Source organism: Antrostomus carolinensis, unplaced genomic scaffold, assembly GCF_000700745.2.
Source record: "Antrostomus carolinensis isolate BGI_N321 unplaced genomic scaffold, ASM70074v2 scaffold2526, whole genome shotgun sequence".
NCBI lineage: Eukaryota > Metazoa > Chordata > Aves > Caprimulgiformes > Caprimulgidae > Antrostomus > Antrostomus carolinensis.
In genome coordinates this window covers 7,730-16,195 of record NW_010323768.1, presented here as the reverse complement: position 1 = coordinate 16,195, position 8,466 = coordinate 7,730, and positions in this window count along the sequence as shown.

Genomic DNA, 8,466 nt, shown 5'->3' with positions numbered 1-8,466 from the left:
CTCTTTCTCTTTCTCTTTTTCTCTTTTTCTCCAGAAAGATTCCCCTTTGTGTCTCATTTTACCACAATTCAAGAATGTCAAACACAGTGGGGGCTGTGGCTCACGTACATAACCTGGGTTTAATCTAGAAAAATAAACGTTTTTTTTTCTTCTTTTCTTTCTTTAATAGCTATCTTCTCCTGGGCATCAGTGTGGATGAGCAAGACCTGCCAGGGATCCCTCAGAGCCAGCCGAGCTTGCACCCAGTGTCTGCACAAGAGGTGATGAGGATCAGAGGATGGACCAGCACAGGTGATGTTGGAGTAGGGCTCTGCTGCAGACCACCTGATGAGGAAGAGGAGGTGGATGAAGTTTTCTTTAGGCACTTGGATGAATCCTTACAGCCACAGACCTGTTATTCATGAGTGGATTTAACCACTTCGTTCTCTGCTAGGAGAGCAGCGTGGCTGGGCATGACCACAAGAGGTATCTGGAATGGGTTGAAGGCAATTTCATGATGGAGGTGATGGATGAATGGATAGGGAAATTGTTATTTTGGACCTGTTACTCAAACACAAGGAGGAACTGGCTGAAAATGAGAAGGCTGGAGGCAGCCTTGTCTGCAGGGACTATGAGACTGTGGCACTTCAGGTGCTGGGAGAAGTCAGGAAGGCAGACAACAGAGTTACAACCCTGAACCTCAGAGGAGCAGGGATTTGCCTGTGTGAATTGTGTGAATTGAGTTAGGAAGCAAGAATTTCAGAAAATGGTAACTACAGAAGGGTGTAAAATCCACCCCTCTGCTGCCAGTGAAAATGCTGAGATCATTAAGAGCATACCTACAAATATTTTAAAACTAGCATCCATTGTTTTCACTAAGCACTTAACAATCTTGGCCCTGGTTTTGGTTCTCTTCACATATTTAGCAAACAAGACCCTGGGAAACCACTGTTATAATCTCAGAATTGCATGAAGAGTGGATGCAATTGCAGACAGACACAAAGAAACTACAGTAGCTGTTTTCCAAGAGAACCACAGCAGTCCCATAAAGCTGTTTCAGGTGTATGTATGGGATTTAAAACTAGGAGGCTGTATTTTATTGAGGACTACAAGTCCCCAGATGTAGAAATGAGCAGATTTACCAAGTAACAACTAAACATACCATAAATCACATTTAAATTTATAAGGGGATGTAAATGTGATAGTAGCCATCTGTGCCTGACTGACTCCCTTACTTCAAACTCTACACAGAGTCATAGAGGAGAACAAAAAATCAAGCAGTTTTTTTCCTTCTTTCTTTCTACTCTTCATGTTCCTCTGTTTTTTCTCTCTCTATTTTAAATGTGTTCTATCTGTTCAGTATATAGTGTGTTCTTTGAGCAGCAATAATAGAATGCAGCTCAGATACGTAGGGGATGAGCAACTAATCCATGGCCATGAACATTCTCTGCAAAAATCATTCCACAAGATTTGCAGTTCCACTGAAAGGATAAAAAAAAAAGGCAATTGATTTGAGGATTAGGAAGAGGAGCCAAAGAGAGGACAGAGGTAGTAGATGAGGTTCCCAGGAGTGAAGGGGAGTGAAGGGGGGTGATTCCTCATCTGGACAGACCTCCATATATATATGGTGTATATATATCAAAGAGCATCACTGCACACAGACCTCATCTGGACAGACCTCCATATATATATGGTATATATATATATATCAAAGAGGATCACTGCACACAGAAAGAAATGTCTTTGCCCATCTTGATTCCCCTCATGAAGAGGAAAGAAGATGCTAGATAAAATGTTGGTACTGTCTCAAAAAAATTCCTACCCCACATCCATTGTCCTCTAGAGCTTCCTGTGTTCTCATCCCATTCACAAGAACAACAACTCAATTATGGAGAACTACCTCAGGCCTTTAAATGCCACAAGTTATAAAAGAAGATTGTAAAAAAGCCCAAGAAATCCAGAAAAAAAGGCAGCATCTCATTTTGAGGTTATTTTGTCCAAATTTCTATGTAAAAAAGACATACTACCATGTCAGTGTGTCTGTATGTCAGATCACCCCAACATAAGACATGAACTTGCCAGGTGTGGCCACCTGTGACAGAGGTGTGAAGCTAATATTCCTACAATGGATGCCTACCTAGGTGAGAAAGACCAAGTTGGCCTTTTTTTATCGAGGGAAAGGATGCAATAGGGGGCTGTTTTGTAAGATATAGGAGAATCCTCATGGGGACAAGGCATTATGTCACATCAAGCTGCAGGAAAAGGTTTTGACTTGTCATGAGAAAGTTCAAGAAGCACACACGTTAAAAGTCTGTAGGTCCTTTGGTCAAGAAAGTGTAGACAAAAGACAACGTTCACAAGGCTGCAAGGAGGAAGAAGGAGATACAGAGGTGTGTGCTTGAGCTCTCCTCCTTTCCTCACTTTGGGCACTCACCAGCAATGTAGGAGACAGATGTGCTGCCCAGTTGTTTCTGCTATGGCATCTTGACGGGCTGAGAGAGTTGGGGCTGTTCAGCCTGGAAAATAGACGGCTCTGGGGAGAACTTACAGCAGCCTCCCAGTACCTGAAGGGGCTCCAGGAAGGGTGGGGAGGGACTTTTCATAAGGGCAGTTAATGACAGAACAAGGGGAAATGGGTTTAAACTGAAAGAGGGGAGGTTTAGATGAGATATTAGGAAGAAGTTCTTCACTGTGAGGGTGGTGAGACAGTGTCCCAGGTTGATCAGAGAAGCTATGACTGCTCCACCCTGGAAGTGTTGAAGGCCAGGTTGGATGAGGCTTTGAGCAACCTGGTCTAGTGGAAGGTGTCCCTGCTGCTGGCAGGGGGGTTGGAACTGGATGATCTTTAAGGTCCCTTCCAACCCAAACCATTCTGTGATTCTATCATCTTGCTGGAGAAACAGATTCTGCAGGGACAGATTCACCTAGAAACAGACATACTGAACGTGGATTAGAAGCAGCATTGATGGGTACTCATGGACACAACAGAGCTTGGACACAGCAGCAAAACAGGCAGAAGAAATGGCCAGGTATGTGGTGTGCTCACTGGGTTGCTGGAAGGTGAATGCTTTGCTTAGGCATCTCATATCCTGTCCAGTAAATCACTGTCATCAGAAGCTGGACCCCTTCTCTTCACTAAAGATGCTGCAGAAGAAAAGTGATCACCTCCTTTATTGCTGCAGGAGTGCCTCTGGAAAAGGATGGCCCCACAAAATCCTTCTTTACTCTTCCAAGGAATCATTGAGAAATTTATTTCTCAAGTATGCTTATTCTTCAGTGTCCCCTTGCCCCACCATGAGTCCTGCTTCTGTCACGATGCTTTGAGATGAACAGGGAAACAGGCACGTAAAATTCTAGCTTAGGGCTGTGGTTCCTCTAGGTGCTGCTTGAGCATCACAGAATCATAGAATCATTTAGGTTGGAACAGACTTTTCAGGTCATCCAGTCCAACCATAAACCAAACACTGCCAAGTCCACCAGAGTACTCCTGGTGAAGATGCTGGCACAGAAGATACTCCAGAAATGTACCTTTTTTAAGCACTAGCAGCTACACAGGATTGGTTTTATTATTTTCACCTGGTAGTTCAGGTGTTTTTTGCAAACATCACCAGGCTGAGCAACAGGTTCTTGTCGATCAGGACTGGTGGGTTAGCAGCTTACTCTGAGATCTACTGAGACAAATCCTTTGCTTTTGTCCTTAATTGGATTAAGGGCAGTCAGCAGAGTGAAATGAGAGTTAAATTGGGTTTCCTCATTGCAATGATCTTGTCTGGCAGCTGTGGCTCGATTCTAATCCCTGCACACTGTCCATTTACACAAAAGTTTGGAGATAAAAAGTCATAGTTGAAGGGATAAGAGGCCATGTTCTTGAAAGTCATTCCTGTTCTACATGTTTCGTTGGGACATTTGCCCCTGTTTTTAATTTAGTGGAGCTAAAAATTGCCTGTGAAATTAAAAATAAATCTTAAAAAAAAAAACCCAAACCCCCTAACCGAACAGCAACAACTAAAAACCAAAACCCAGAAGTGAATCGACAGAAAGAGGTAATACTCAGGCTTGGATGACTCTGAGCAAGACTTGGGTATTTGCAAAGGCTAAGATGCAAGTTGCTCTTTTTTGAAATGTTCTTGTTTTATTTGTTCCACTCAGGACATGTTACTGGGATAGGAAGAGGAGGAGGAGGGGGGGGAAAGAAAGAGGAACACAATTTGATGGTATAAATACGTGGAGTAGCAATGCCAACCACGAAAAGGGGCCTCTCATCATGGAAAAATGAGACTTCTTCCAGCTTGTTTAAAACAAAAATGCCTTCAGCTGCACAGATGACAAGCTCAGCCCAGCCCAGGCTCTGCCCTGGCAGGGAGGTGGTGGGAGGAGACCCTCCCGAGGTGTCTGTAGACCCACAGTGACTCTCGGTGGATGTCTGGAGCTACTACAAACCAGGCTGTGGCTGATTTTGAAGGAGGAGGAATCTGGAGGGCAGTTCCAGCCTGGGAGGGAGCAGAGGAACTGGGCTGGAGACGCCCAGCCCAGAGCCTGGAGCTCGCCCTTCCAGCCAGGGATGAGGGACCCTTCCTGATACGAGCGACTCCACAAAGTCTTTTTCCTGACATTTCGGAGACTTGTTGGAGGACAATTTTGATGACTTCGTTTTCCAGGTAAGGCAGAGTTTTCCTCTCCTCGTAGAGCGGTGGTGCTGGCTATTTACTGATGGTTGGTTCACCAACTGGGAATAGAAGAGCCAGCCTCCAAAATCTTGGCCCGTGCCCCTGAGGATGCTGACGGGCTCTCCAGCAAGCTGCTTGTTTTAGGCACATCATGTTTAGACAGCTCTTGCTATAAGAGAATATATATTTTTTCCACTGCTTTCAGTTTTTTTGCTAGTTTGGGCATTTTCCCAAGAGTTTTTTCCAGCTGTGGGCAGTAGTCTCTCATCTGCCAGGGCCAGAGGTCTAGAAAATCCCTCGGAGGGGACCTGTTGAACCAAATTCTTCCCTGGGACAACAGTTGAGTTCACCAGCAACACTGAATCACACGGCATTCCCCTCCGGCTGTGCGGCGGAGCAACTCGATCTGCTGCACCATTCCTCTCTGATTTTCAGAATTTCACAAGATATGGATTAGAATAACTGGTGATTCGTGTCTCCTGGTTATGCTGAGTCTCATCAGCACCAGCTGCTCCATTTTGGAGGGTAACACCACACTCAGAAATGTCTCTGAGCTTGTTGCGCTTTGGGGCAAGCTTCGGGTCAGCAATTTTTTGGTGGCAGGGGTCTAGAAACTGTGACAAATGCTGAAATTCCCTCCACATGCAACGTGGAAACCGTGGGCAAGCAAACGAGGGAGAGGAAGTGCATTTGTAAGAGCTTTTGTTCCAAATGGGATACTTTTTCCCCCCCCACCTGCTTTTATTTAGCAAACATTTGAGTGGAGTAAGATGCTGTTTGTGCCACAGGCACTGCCCATGGGCATGGCTGGGAAAAATGTTGGGAGCAGGTCTGAGTCAGAGCAGCTGTGCAGTTTCAAACTTTATTCTGCATTTGCCATAGATAGCACAATTCTCCTTTCTTGAGAGTAATGCAGTTTTTGTTGCCTTAAAGAAGCTCCTTCCAGGCAGAATCAGCTTAGAGAGCAGAGCACCTGAATTCTTGTAAATGTGGGAACCATCTGCTCAACTATTATGTGGTACTGAAGGCGAAACACACAGTGCACCAGGAGGAACTTCAGAAATATCCATGTGTGGGACAAGACATGGTTCTGCCTGGCCAGGAACATGAAGTGACCTTTCTTAGTGCATTAAAATCTCATCTATTTGATAATCAGATGTGAGAGAGCAAATAAGCCGCCTGTAACTTGCACATTTGAAAGAGTCATTGTGGATCATTTGTTTGTACATTTGGTTCAGCTGTTCAGGGTGGGCAGAGGTATCCACGAGCAGAGAACTCGGGTCATCCTGCATGACCACCATTTTTGCAGGGCTCTGTGTAGGTAACTCCATCTACTTTTGCAGTTATGTGGGTAACAGCTGGGTCACCTGGGATCTGCGTGTGGGAGCAGCAGACAAGACCATGCATTTTAATGCTGAGCACTTGATGCATTAGGTAGGAACATAGACTCTAAGGTGGGGAGGATGGTGCAAAACAATGCCTTCAAAATCTATTCAGAGGACCCAAAACCACTGCTCGAGATTCCCTCGTTTGTTTGGTTGGTTGGTTTCGGTTTTTTTTTCCTTTGTGTGCATCACATGGGGGAAAGAAATACATCACTCAAGGATACAAATATTGAGTGGAAGAAATTTCAAGATAAATCCTTGTAAGGCCTTGCTCCTACAATATCATGGTCCTGCTCTTGCAGAGAGAGAAGAACAGGATGGGCAGTCCCATGTATTAAAAAGTCAGCTCCTAATTTGCTTTTTTTTGTTAGTGTTCTGGACTGTCAGTGTTCAAAAATCATCTTCAACATCCAGAAAATGTATCTGTCTGAAGTGCACCCTTTTGCTGGTGATATCTGATTTCCATTTGAGCATTTCACCGCAGGAGGTGGGGCTTTAAGGAAAATACCAAATGTTAGGAGATTTGCAACAGCTGGTAATGCTCTGAGGATGACAAATAAGCACCGTTTCCCACCGCAGCCTTGGAGACCCCTTAGGTGATGTCTAAGCAGGACCCTCATCATGTGTCCGCTCACTGGTTTTGGCACAGCAGAAGGTTAAGGTAGCTTGAGGTGCAGAGATCCCCTCAGAGGGGGACCGAGTGCCTGTGGAAGAATGGAATAGAGGAGAAGTGAGATGTGTCCAGTGTTTTCAGCTGTTGCTTTTCTCCCTCACCTTTCTGCCCATGTAGAGGCAAAGGCCATGGTGCTTCATTGACCTGGTTCAAAGCCACAAGGGCTGTGGGATGCTGTGCCAGAGCTGGCCCTGGTTGCCAGTGCATTGTAACTGCTGGCCGTGGCTCTGCCTGGAGAGCAGCTCTTGTGCACAGTGCCTTCTCCACCCACACACATGGCAGGAGCGAGGGAGGGAGGTGGTTAAACTCAGGACGTGATGATCTGTGAGTCAGACACTTGGCCAAAAGCCTCCAGTGCTCCCAGCCTCTCCAAAAGCTGATGCCTCCAGCTTCCTCAGCCATCACTAAAGACTAACTCTGAAATGGTGCTGTCTGAAGGCACAAAGCTGTTGTGTCCTACAGAAGATCAGGATTTCCTGCAGCTCTGGTTTGTGGAGGGCAAACAAGACGAGGGAAGGCTGTAGTAAGGCCAGAGGGAGGAAGTCTTGATCTTAAATCCCCCTTTAGCATCACAGTAAGTGTTTTATCCTTATGATACCCTTTGTGTTCTCTGCAGTGCAATGGAAATTGAGCCACGCTGACCTATGCAGGGACTTTACAAGGCCACAGTCAGGTCTCTTTGCTGTGCAGCCTCTCTGAACTGGGGTGAGGGAGGGAAAGGACCCATGAACTACTTGGTAGGGACATTTGGGTGCTGAGCTGGAGGCACCTGCGATGCCCTTGGTGTCAGAGGGCTTTGCTGAGCCGTGTCTGTGAAGCACCTCAGGTTGGTGTGCCTGAAACTTTTGGATCTCTTCTCTCAACCACCCAGGAGACCTCCAAAGAACATGAGGATTTCTTCTTCCCCTATCTAAAATCCAGGCTGAGCATTGGCTCTTGCAGGCTTGTCAGCATAGGCACAAGCCTTAGTAAGGAGGAAGGCTGTCACTGCTGTAAGGATGTCAGCAGCACTGCTATGAACCAGCCTTTCCAGCATAAACCAGTTTGCAGAACCCTGTGATGCACTGCAGCTTGCAGCACAAACTGGAATGGGACATGTCCCACCAGAGTGTAGCTGGTCACCCCGTGGAGAGGAGGTCTCTAGAGAGATGGAGAGGGAGCTGGGCCGCCTGTGTTCTTCAGGTAATGCCATTTCTCAAGCAACTGAGGCAGCAGCTCAGCTGCATTGCTGACTTGCCCTCCCAGTGCAACCTGAATGCACTCTCAGTGTCCATTCAAACTTTGGACTCTTCCAAGAGCTACCCAAAAAAAACATCAAGGAAGAAGCTTTCTGTCTGGACTGGACTCAGGTCTTCTTTTCACAACGGAGGTCACACATGCCCCTTTTTAGTTTATGTTGGTTGACTACCAAGCAGAGAAGCATCTATGCTCCCACTTGGTTTGTGTCCCATCAAGAGGCCATGCTGGCTAATGCATGGTTGATTCCTCTAGACAGAAAGGTGAGCATCACCTCTTCCTCCACGTTCTTTGCTGTTGATAGGTATCGCCTGGGTTTTTTCTGTGACTATCCTTTCAAATTCTGTGTTCCTCTGAACACTTACATACATTCCCAAGAACTTTTCAGGCTAAATCTCTAACTCTTCTGCTGCTTAGGTTATCAGAGTCACAGAGTCACAGAATCACAGAGTCACAGACTGGTGGGGATTGGAGGGGACCTCAGGAGATCATCCAGTCCAACCCCCCTGCCAAAGCAGGTTCCCTA